Source organism: Gekko japonicus, unplaced genomic scaffold, assembly GCF_001447785.1.
Source record: "Gekko japonicus isolate JY-2015 unplaced genomic scaffold, Gekko_japonicus_V1.1 scaffold5499, whole genome shotgun sequence".
Classification (NCBI taxonomy): Eukaryota; Metazoa; Chordata; class Lepidosauria; order Squamata; family Gekkonidae; genus Gekko; species Gekko japonicus.
This window is the reverse complement of record NW_015163249.1, coordinates 18,814-28,891: the sequence shown is the minus strand read 5'-3', so window position 1 is coordinate 28,891 and position 10,078 is coordinate 18,814.

Here is a 10,078-nt window from a genome sequence, read left to right as displayed (position 1 = left end):
GAAGTACTTAGCCAAAGAGTACAAATACCTGATTGAACAAAGGTGCAGAAGAGAACAAGAGAATTTGCCATTTTTCTCCCCACCCATTTTCTTGCCCTGGATCCTGGTTTGGTGGCCATGAATGCTAGAACCACAGTGATGGTTTTGGCCAAGACACTGGAAAGAGCCGCAGAGAAAATGATACCAAAAGCTGTTTGTCGGAGAAGGCAGGTCAGTTTTCTAGGCTGCCCAATGAAGAGCAGGGAACAGAGGAAGCAAAGCAAGAGGGAAATGAGGAGAATGTAGGAGAGGTTCTGGTTGTTGGCTTTGACTATGGGGGTGTCCTGGTGCTTCATGAATGTTGCAAGAACCAAGGCAGTGCTCAGAGAGAAAGAAAGAACCATCACTGTTAAAATGATGCCTAAATGTTCTTTGTAAGAGAGGAAGCTTATAGTCCTGAGAATGCATTCATTTTTTTCATTGTTTGGATATCGCTCTTTTGAACATTTGACACAAACATCCATGTCTAGGAAAAAAGGAACAATTTAACATTTTCATTTTTTTCTAGCTGTTTGCCATCAATTTAAGTAGTTTTCCCCAATGTACACAGCTCTTTGCAGATTAATAGATACACAGGTCCCTGCCTTCAGTTTGTCTTCTAAAATTCAGCACGGGGAGACAATACTAGGAAAGGAAGCAGACGTGGTGGTAAGGGTGGACAGGGAGGTACTTTGCCTCAGCTCAGTTACCAGTATGCAGATGAGGAGTAGGACTTCCCAGAAAAGTTGAGTGTGGATCAGAGGACAACTGGCGCCAGGTGGGTCTTCTTTGTTAAATACAAATTCTCTTTTGGGGTTCTCACCATTTCAAGCAGGTTTGTAGAAGGTTCTGACATTGTGCATTATGTTGTTGACTATGTTTTAGAAAGTCCCTGCCAGAGAGCTCCCCAGCCCAATTAAGACATTTGGTGCCATTCTCCCCCCATCTGTGGAACATTTTGAACAATCAAACTTACATAACATTTATATGGTGTTATCATGAGTATTGACATAATCTCATATGTCACTACAGATCACATTGACCTGTTGGCAAGTTATATAAGGTTTGGTGTAGTGCTTAAGAGTGGCAGGAATCTAATCTGGAGAACTGAGTTTGATTCCCTACTCCTCCTCCACACAAAGCCAGCTGGATGATCTTGGGTCAGACATAGCTCTCTCAGAGCTCTCTCAACCTTACCTACCTCACAGGATACCTCTGCTGTGGGAAAAGGAAGAGAATGTGATTGTAAGCCACTCCAAGACTCCTTCAGATAGTGAAGGGCGGGGTATAAAACTGACTCTTCTTCATCATCATTGCATACAAAATAACTGTAAATAGTGGGCCATCATAAGCAGAATTACACCTCTCTAAGTCCATTGACTGTAAACCTGGCTGGGATGGCACTATTACTCCCCAATACTATAGTCAGATGGAGTCCCTGGAGTTGCCCATGTTTTAGTTGTTGAGAGTATATCTGTATTTATACTTATGATACTAAAAGGAGGCATCTGTCCATCTGACTGTCTGTGGCATGCATAACTCATCAGCAAATAAAACTGAGAGCCTTAAAATTGGCTATGGTCTTCAGGATGATTGTGGGAGTTGCAGCTCCAAACATGGCCCATGCATTTTTCACACACCCCTTTGCTTTTTGATTTGGAAGTGGGCTTAACTTATCTGAAAATAAAGCTAGGCATTTGAAAGCTGGCCACCAGGTTCAAGGATGTGTCATGTTAAACATGAAGGGAATTGAGCCATCCTGTCCCAGGTTATTGCCAGAAGGCCCCCCCCCATTTGCAACGGAAGGTAAGGTTTTCTGTTTGTGGTAGACACAGTCTCTAAATTGTCCATCAGCCACAGAATGATTATGGGAGTTGCAATGCAAAAAAGAAAGAAGGGGGGGGGACTGTAACCAATGTTCCCTTTAAGCTGTGGAGTCTTGTGTGCAAAAATTCTACTTTGTGAGCTCTGGCATTAAAGTTGTGAGCAAGTGATTTGTCTGCTGCATAAATTAGTTTGCTCTGGGGCCATCCTTCCTGAGCTAAGACAAAAATGTGTGGGCCGGAGGCTAAGAAACTGTGAGCTAGCTCACACTAACTCAGCTTAGAGGGAACACTGACTGTAACATCCTGGCCAGGGTAATCTGAAGAAACCCAACCTCTCCTATTCCCTTTCCTGCTATAGGTAATGGAAGCTGAGGCAATGGAAACTGAGGCAGGCATAACATCTGAAAATAAAGCTAGAGGATTTAAAATTGGCTACCAACTTTGAGATGATGATTGGAATTGAGATGCGAAAAATCAAGGGGGACCATACTATCCTGTCATGGATTAGCTGTCAAACATCCCTCTGAATAAGGATGCCAGGCTTGGCCTGGCAACTTGCGGGACGTCAGGGGGAAGGACACTAGGATGATCATCAGCATGATGTCACTACCAGGAAAAATGACATCAGAAGTGATGCCATGCTTCTCTAGAAATTGGTTAAAATTCTATCATAAAACCAAGAGTTTTGATTCCTAGAGAGGACTGATGTCAAGTCAATGGAAAACCTGGAAGTGATGCCAGTCCTCTCTAGGAACTGCCAAAACATTTATGTTTTTATCAAAGAGTTTCAGCCAATTCCTAGAGAAACATAACATCACTTCTTTTTGATATTCCAAAAAATGATGTCATACTGTCAGTTTTACCATAGAATTTTGGCTAGCTCTTAGAGACGTATGACAGCACTTCTGGTTTTTCTGGAAGTGATGTCACACTGTCGGCAGATAGCCATTAAAAATTTCTGTTTCTCTCGTTGCTGCCCAGAGTGGCGATTGGAAATACTAGCTGGAGGCGGGGAATCCCCTGCCTCCACCAGTGGGGGCTGGCAACCCTCTTGAATAGCTTCACCATGTAATTTCTATATATCAAGCAATTCTAAACAATTCTACATGGAAGTTGGATTTCAGAAGGTGGTGCTGGGGATTGCTGCTCATCCAATATGTGGATGACACTCAGCTCTATCTCATGCTTCCAGCTTCCAGCCCCAGGGGGCTGTAGATACCCTGAACTTGTGCCTCAAGGCAATGTTGGGGTCAGTGAAGGGTAATAAACTGAAGCTTAATCCTGACAAAATGGAAGTGCTGCTGGTGAGCAGTAGGACTGACCTGCAATTTAAGGTGTCTCCTGCTATGGACGGGGCTTTACTCTTCCTGAAGGAATAGGTCTGTAGCTTGGGGATACTGCTGGCCCCAGGCCATCTGCTAGATAAAGAAGTGGTTCCTGTTGCCAAGAGTACCTTGTTCCATCTTCAACTGGTTAGTTTGCTGCAGTCTTTCCTGTACAGAAAAGACTCAGCCACTATGGTGCAGGCCCCGATAACATATAAATTCATTTACTGTAACATGGTATCCATGGGGCTGCCCTTGAAAAGTGTCTGAAAAGTTGATACAGAATGCTGCAACCAGAATACTGACTGGAGTTGCTTGTAGGGACCATATCACCCCAGTCTTGGTCCTTCTGCACTGACTGTTTCTGAGCCCAAGTTAAGGTGCCAGTGCAGACCTTTAAAGCCATGTATGGGTTGAGACTAGCACACCTTAAGAACTGCCTACTCCTTTATGAATCTACCTGACCACGATGATAATTTTCTGAGGTCTATTTTGTATCTCCCTGTCTGCTGAGTTTAAGCAGGTGGCAACCCAAGACGGAGCCTTCTTGCTCATTGCCACTGGTGGGTGGACTTCTTTTTTTTGCTTGCTTGCTTGCTTTTTTGTTTGGCATTCCCTCAATAACCTCTCCTTCCTCTCCTATGCTTTAATTTCTGTTTTTCATACGTTAGTTACCTTGATGGCCATGTTTGGGCTGAACAGTGGGATATAAATTTTGTAAATAATAGTGGGCCATCATAAGCAGAATTACACCTGTAAACCTGGCAGGGATGGCACTATTACTCCCCAATACTACAGTCAGATGGAGTCCCTGGAGTTGCCCATGTTTTAGTTGTTGAGAGTATATCTGTATTTATACTTATGATACTAAAAGGAGGCATCTGTCCATCTGACTGTCTGTGGCATGCATAACTCACCAGCAAATAAAACTAAGAGCCTTAAAATTGGCTATGGTCTTCAGGATGACCGTGGGAGTTGCAGCTCCAAACATGGCCCATGCATTTTTCACACACCCCTTTGCTTTTTGATTTGGAAGTGGGCTTAACTTATCTGAAAATAAGCGAGGGGTTTGAAAGCTAGTTGAGGGGGGCCTTCTTTTTTTTTTTTTGCTTGCTTGCTTGCTTGCTTGTTTGTTTGTCTTTTCCTCAATAACCTCTCCTTCCTATCCTATGCTTTAATTTCTGTTTTTCATACATATTAGTTACCTTGATGGCCATGTTTAGGCTGAATAGTGGGATATAAATTTTGTAAATAAATAATAAAAAGCAAGAGGTTCCCTGCCCGTTCAGTTGTCAAACTACTGTGCACTTTGTTTCCTACCCTTGTGGCCTGAGATCATTCCTTCAGGACAGGCAGCACAGTTATAGCAGCAAAATTTCTCTCCTTCCTTCTTTTCCTTGCTATAGCCAGGATGGCAGGGATCATTGCACAGTGAATGGGGCACCACCTGTCCATAAAATCAGAAAAGGTAATTATCATCAAATAAATACATAAAGGGTATGGCTTGCACAATACAAATTGGCTGTTGACCTGGAATTACTGTATCAAAAAAATAGCCATTTGCACTTTGACCTTGCTGTTTACTTTTACTCCCCCAATGGGAAACATGACAAATCACTGATTCAGAGATGGAAAAGGGTGACTATCAAAATGCTTTGATGCTTTACTATCCACAACATATAGATATTGACTTCAGAGATACCTTGATCTGTTTATGAATTAATACAGATAGTGTCATGATTCAGCAAAAAAGAATTTTGAAATTCACTAGCATATTCAGTAGTGTTTCTTTTGTTTTATGTGTTTTAAAAATGCCATGTTATCCAGGCAGAACTCTGAATGAACTAAAATGGACCTCCCCCCACTTGCTTCTATATCTCACCTGGTTAAAGCTTCCGTGCCACACAATTAGATCTTCATGTAGAATTAATATATTTCTTGGTGGAGCCTGAGGATCCAGTCTACCCACTTTTACTCTAGCAAAAGAGTTGTTTGAGAAAGTTACCCAGTTTGTAACATCAAAACCTGCTATTATTTCTCCTTGTTCATCGAAACGCACAGTGTCTCCAGCACTATTGTTGAAGGGGATGCTTCTTAGGAAGTGATGGAGCTAAGTTGAAAGAGGAATTGAATTTTTAAAAAGATCAGTGAGGTGCTGAAGTCTTTGCACTGAGCTTTGCCTCATCCTGGCTTCCCTGGATATAGATTATTTCTATTGCAGTTTGAACATGTGGCAACTGCTAGAAATTTTCTGCCTTTTGGCTGATGTAGATGGAAAACAATTTCTTTAAAAGCTGTCCCTATTTTATCAAATAACTAGCAATACTTAACCAGACTGACTTAACCAGTGCAAGGGCGACATCAAGTCTTGGGCCTTGACTTACTTCTGGCCATCCAGAATATCTGGATGGTCACTGTCAGAGATAGGATGCTGGACTAGATGGACTATTGGTCTAGTCCAGCACAGCTCTTCTTATGTTCTTACATTCTTACAGCTGTAAAACCTGGATGACCATCATTCTGATGAAACTTTTTTTAAGAGGGCATAATTCCATCAATTCTTGGATGACACTCTAACCATTGTTTAAAAAACAAATCGTGTTTTTGTGGTATAATTACCTGCCATGGCTCCAGGTTCTGAAACTTCCACTCCCTTTGTTGCACCAGTACTCTGGATTTGAATTGAAATGTGTACAAGGCATGTAAAGCATGTGCCACAGCATGAACAGCATTGTAGACATTGTAGCTCTGTCCAGTCATGCTCACTTCAAACAAAGTCCCAGGAAGACTCTCCAGCTTCTCCTCTCCAGTGCAGGGTTCCTTGCTCTCCTCATGTTCATCAAAGTGTTTAAAGGAACAGTCAAATGCCTGCTCCCAAAAGTCTTGGATAAAGCCGTCACCTTTTGCCCAGGAAGGCTTTACGGCCTGAAGGAAGTTCTGGAAACCTGGTGGCTGACTTGAGTGAACTGTGAAGGAAATGGCACCATGGAAGATCTGTGTGTCCCAAATCCTTTGAAGGGATACTGATTCAAAAACCCACTGTGATGTAATAATCCACACTTTACTCAGAGGAGGCAGTGAAGAATCCTGCGCTATACTCAGCAACATTCTCAAGGTGTACATTGACGTAGATAGTCCATATATGAAACATGCATTTGCCTTGCTATTTACAAGAACTGGATATTTTCCCATCAGGTTTAAAAGTTGGTCTAACAAAGCATCCGTATCAGTCCGTTTGGGGGTTCTTAGGATGAAATCATAGCAGATCCTGTTCTGAGAGAGCAGGGGCGTCACTGTGTGCAAAAATTTATCCCCATTATCATCATCCACAGCAAAGAGCCCTATCCATGTCCAGTTGAAGTGATGAAGCAACTGGACAACCCCCATGTACTGGAAGGCCTCATTGGGGACCATCTCATACATGGACGGGAATAGTATTTTATCACCATGTGCTGGGGTAAATGATTCATAAGTGAACTGGAAAAAAATAAGTTTTTCTCAGACTTTATATTTGGAAGTTGCAATAGTTCCCATTTATTCATTTATTTGAAAAATCTGTATTGTGCCTCTTAATGTGAAGGTTTTAAAGAAATGAATGATAATAAGTTAAAAACCATCTTTACCAAAATTAAACAACAAAATAAATGCCCTGTCAGTATCTCAATGGCCTCACATGTAGCAGGGTTTCCAGATTTATATATTCTCAAAAGTCCTTCAACCTGGTTCCAAACTATTTAGGGCTCCAGCTGTAATAAACAACAATTTAAATTCTGGCCTTCAGGGGAAAAAATAAGGCAACCTGTGTGGTTCTCTCAAGATGTATTTTTGCTAAGTAATGGTATTGAAAACAGCATAGAAGCCCAGGACAATAAATCTCTTTCCCAGAGAAGGTCATCTGAAAACAAGGCAGTTTTATTTCTGAAACTAGATCTGGATTGAAATTAATTGGAATAATTGGTTTCATTCATTCATTCTGAAGTTGTACAGTAACTATCAACTCATCTTGCTCGCGAAGTGGTAGTTATTTGAATCAGTCAACTCTCAAGGTGGGATGCTTCAGGAGGGGTTTCACAACCACTTACATCAAGGTGGCTCAAACTTACACCTCCCTGAATTCAGTATCTACTGTCATTAGGACCCAGGCATCCCTTCTGACTAAATGTATTATCTACAGTGAACAAGTACTGAGCACAGTAGAACATACCCCTCAGAGTAGCTTGTACACATCCTCAGACTGCAATAAACGAAACTTATCATAGAATCATAGGGATCTCCAGGGTCATCTAGTCCAACCCCCTGAACAATGCAGGAAATTCACAAATACCTCCCCTGCACACCCCCAGTGACCCCTATTCCAGACCCAGAAGATGACAAAAAACCGCCAGGATCCCTGGCCAAACTGGCCTAGAAAAAAAATCACTTCCTGACCCCAAAGGGGCGATCAGCATTTCCATGGGCATGTGAGGAAGGGCCACGAGAACTAAGCACTGATGCAACCCTTACTGCCTTCCCTTCTCACGATTCTCATGTCTACATTCACAGAATCAGCATTGCTGTCAGATAGCCATCTAGCCTCTGCTTAAAAACCTCCAAAAAAAAGGAGAGCCCACCACCTCCCAACTAAGCCTGTTCCACTGAGGAACCACTTTTTCTTCCCAATGTTGCTCTGTCAGGAAGTTCTTCCCAATGTTGAGTCGAAAAGTCTTGATTTAATTTCAACCCATTGGTTCTGGTCCAACCTTCTGGGGCAACAGAAAACAACTTCGTACCATCCTCTATATGACAGCCCTTCAAGTGCTTGAAGATGGCTATCACATCACTTCTCAGTCATCTTATCCAAGTTATTTTGACTAGACAATGCTCTCTTAATATTTTGATATTGGCCTGCTAAGAAAGTGTTGTCTCATTTGAGCTGTATACAAACACTCTCATCTACAAAATCATTAGGAAAAGGATAACAGCAAGCTTTTTCTTGTCTATATTTACATAATCAGGGTCCAGATATAAATCCCCCTCACTACTTAGAACTCAGCTGGACAGATATAATGATAACAGAGAAGTACAGATGCTTCACCACCACTGAGTAATTATGAAAACGTGCTTCAGCCTATGTTTGGTACTCCTTCTCATTCATTTTTCCTCAGAAGCACTGTCTACCTATCCACTTCATGGCCACAAAATCCTTAGTAGACCAAAGAACCAATTCGGCTCTGTGAGGAGTTATGGCATACTTAACAGGGATCATATTACATCAACTGCTCAGGTCATCTCCAAGCTCCAGAGATCAACAAGGACTTCAAAGAGCACCATAAACTCCTCCTAAGCGCTCAAGAATCTGTCCAGAAAAATCAGCCTCTAAGTCCAAAGCAACATACATTAGTATGTTATAAACAAAAAATCTGTGACACAGAAAATCTCCCTACTCCTGAACCACATAACTCCAAATCAGAATGTAAGACCAGATATCTAAATGCACAGGTGGGAATATGCTGTATCTGAATGACCAGGATAGAGCCCTGACTGACCTGAACAAAGTGGCATCAGCATAGATATTTTAGTCTCCAAGGATCTGAGACTGCCTCCATTAGCTCAGGAAATAAGATGGTTGGGCAGCATGGTGGGTGTTATACCAACAGAATCCCAAAACAGTTCTCCATCCTCAAAACTAAGTACTCTTTTGATATGAAGACTCAAATTGCTTGATGAGGGCAATGTCAGCTTCATAAAACATGGTTCCTTCCCCATTTCTGACCATCAAGTCTTGGTTGATGCTTTACTTGGTGGGCATCTCTATCCCATGCCTGTATCTTACCTGAGGAATCTTGTAGTTAGTTAAGATGGTGGCCATACTGGCATAGGTTTCGGTGAGACGTGATCCTATAACAGATATAAGTTTTTTCTGGGAATCACACCTGAAGTTGGGGATGAACATATTGTGTGTTGAAAGCAGGCTTAGGGTGGCTTTATAGGTGATCTTTGCAAGGTAGTAACCACTAAGGATCTGGAAACCCAAGGTTCTGTTTGGTAAGATGCTGGGGTTTTCATTGATCTCTTTTACAGCAAATACCAAGGCCAAGATGTTCTGGTAGTGCTTTGGCACTGAACTGCAATGAGAATTATAGACCGGTTAGCCAAACTAGAGAAAAATGAATTGTGCATCCTTTATCATAGCAGCAACTGAACAATCTCTTATCTTCCAACTGTCATAAGCGTCACCTGCAGATTTCTGCACATCATAGAGCTGTTAGTCTGGCAAAAGAACAAACCAAGCTGTTGTTTGTTAGTGTATTGAATCCTTTATCAATTAAGATGTGCTGACGTGTAGCTTCAAATTCATAGCTAAACATAAAGTTCTTCCAGAGACAAGAACTTCTGGAGCAGGATGAAAAAGACGTTGAAAATGTCATGGTATTATTATGCTTACTGAACTGTTAGCTGCTAACTTTGGAACAATTATCTTCTGAACTAAAAACAGCTCAGTCCACTGGAGATGGGATCCGTGGAAAGAATAATGCATTCAAAGCAAACATAAAATATGAAGTGAGATGGTCTTGCCAAAATGACTTATTTTATAGGTCAATAAAACTTTGAAGACAAACCCCAGAAATATCAGACCCGGGGGGGGGGGGGGCAAAGGCCAATTTAGACATTATGTTGTGATATATACCTAAGTGTAATTTGAAAGTGATGAGAAGTGGGAACAAAGCTGTATTTGGATCTGGTGCTTAAGGCTGTGATGTGGGCAGCCTCTTTGTTGAGTATGCTTTACAGTAAACCCTGAACCAATAGACAGGAGGAGGGAATTATTAAAAAATATAAAACAAAATAGAACTTAAAATGACTAAATTGAGGCTATCGTACTTGGTCACATTATGAGAAGACTATGATGCTAGGAAAAGGCAGCAGGGA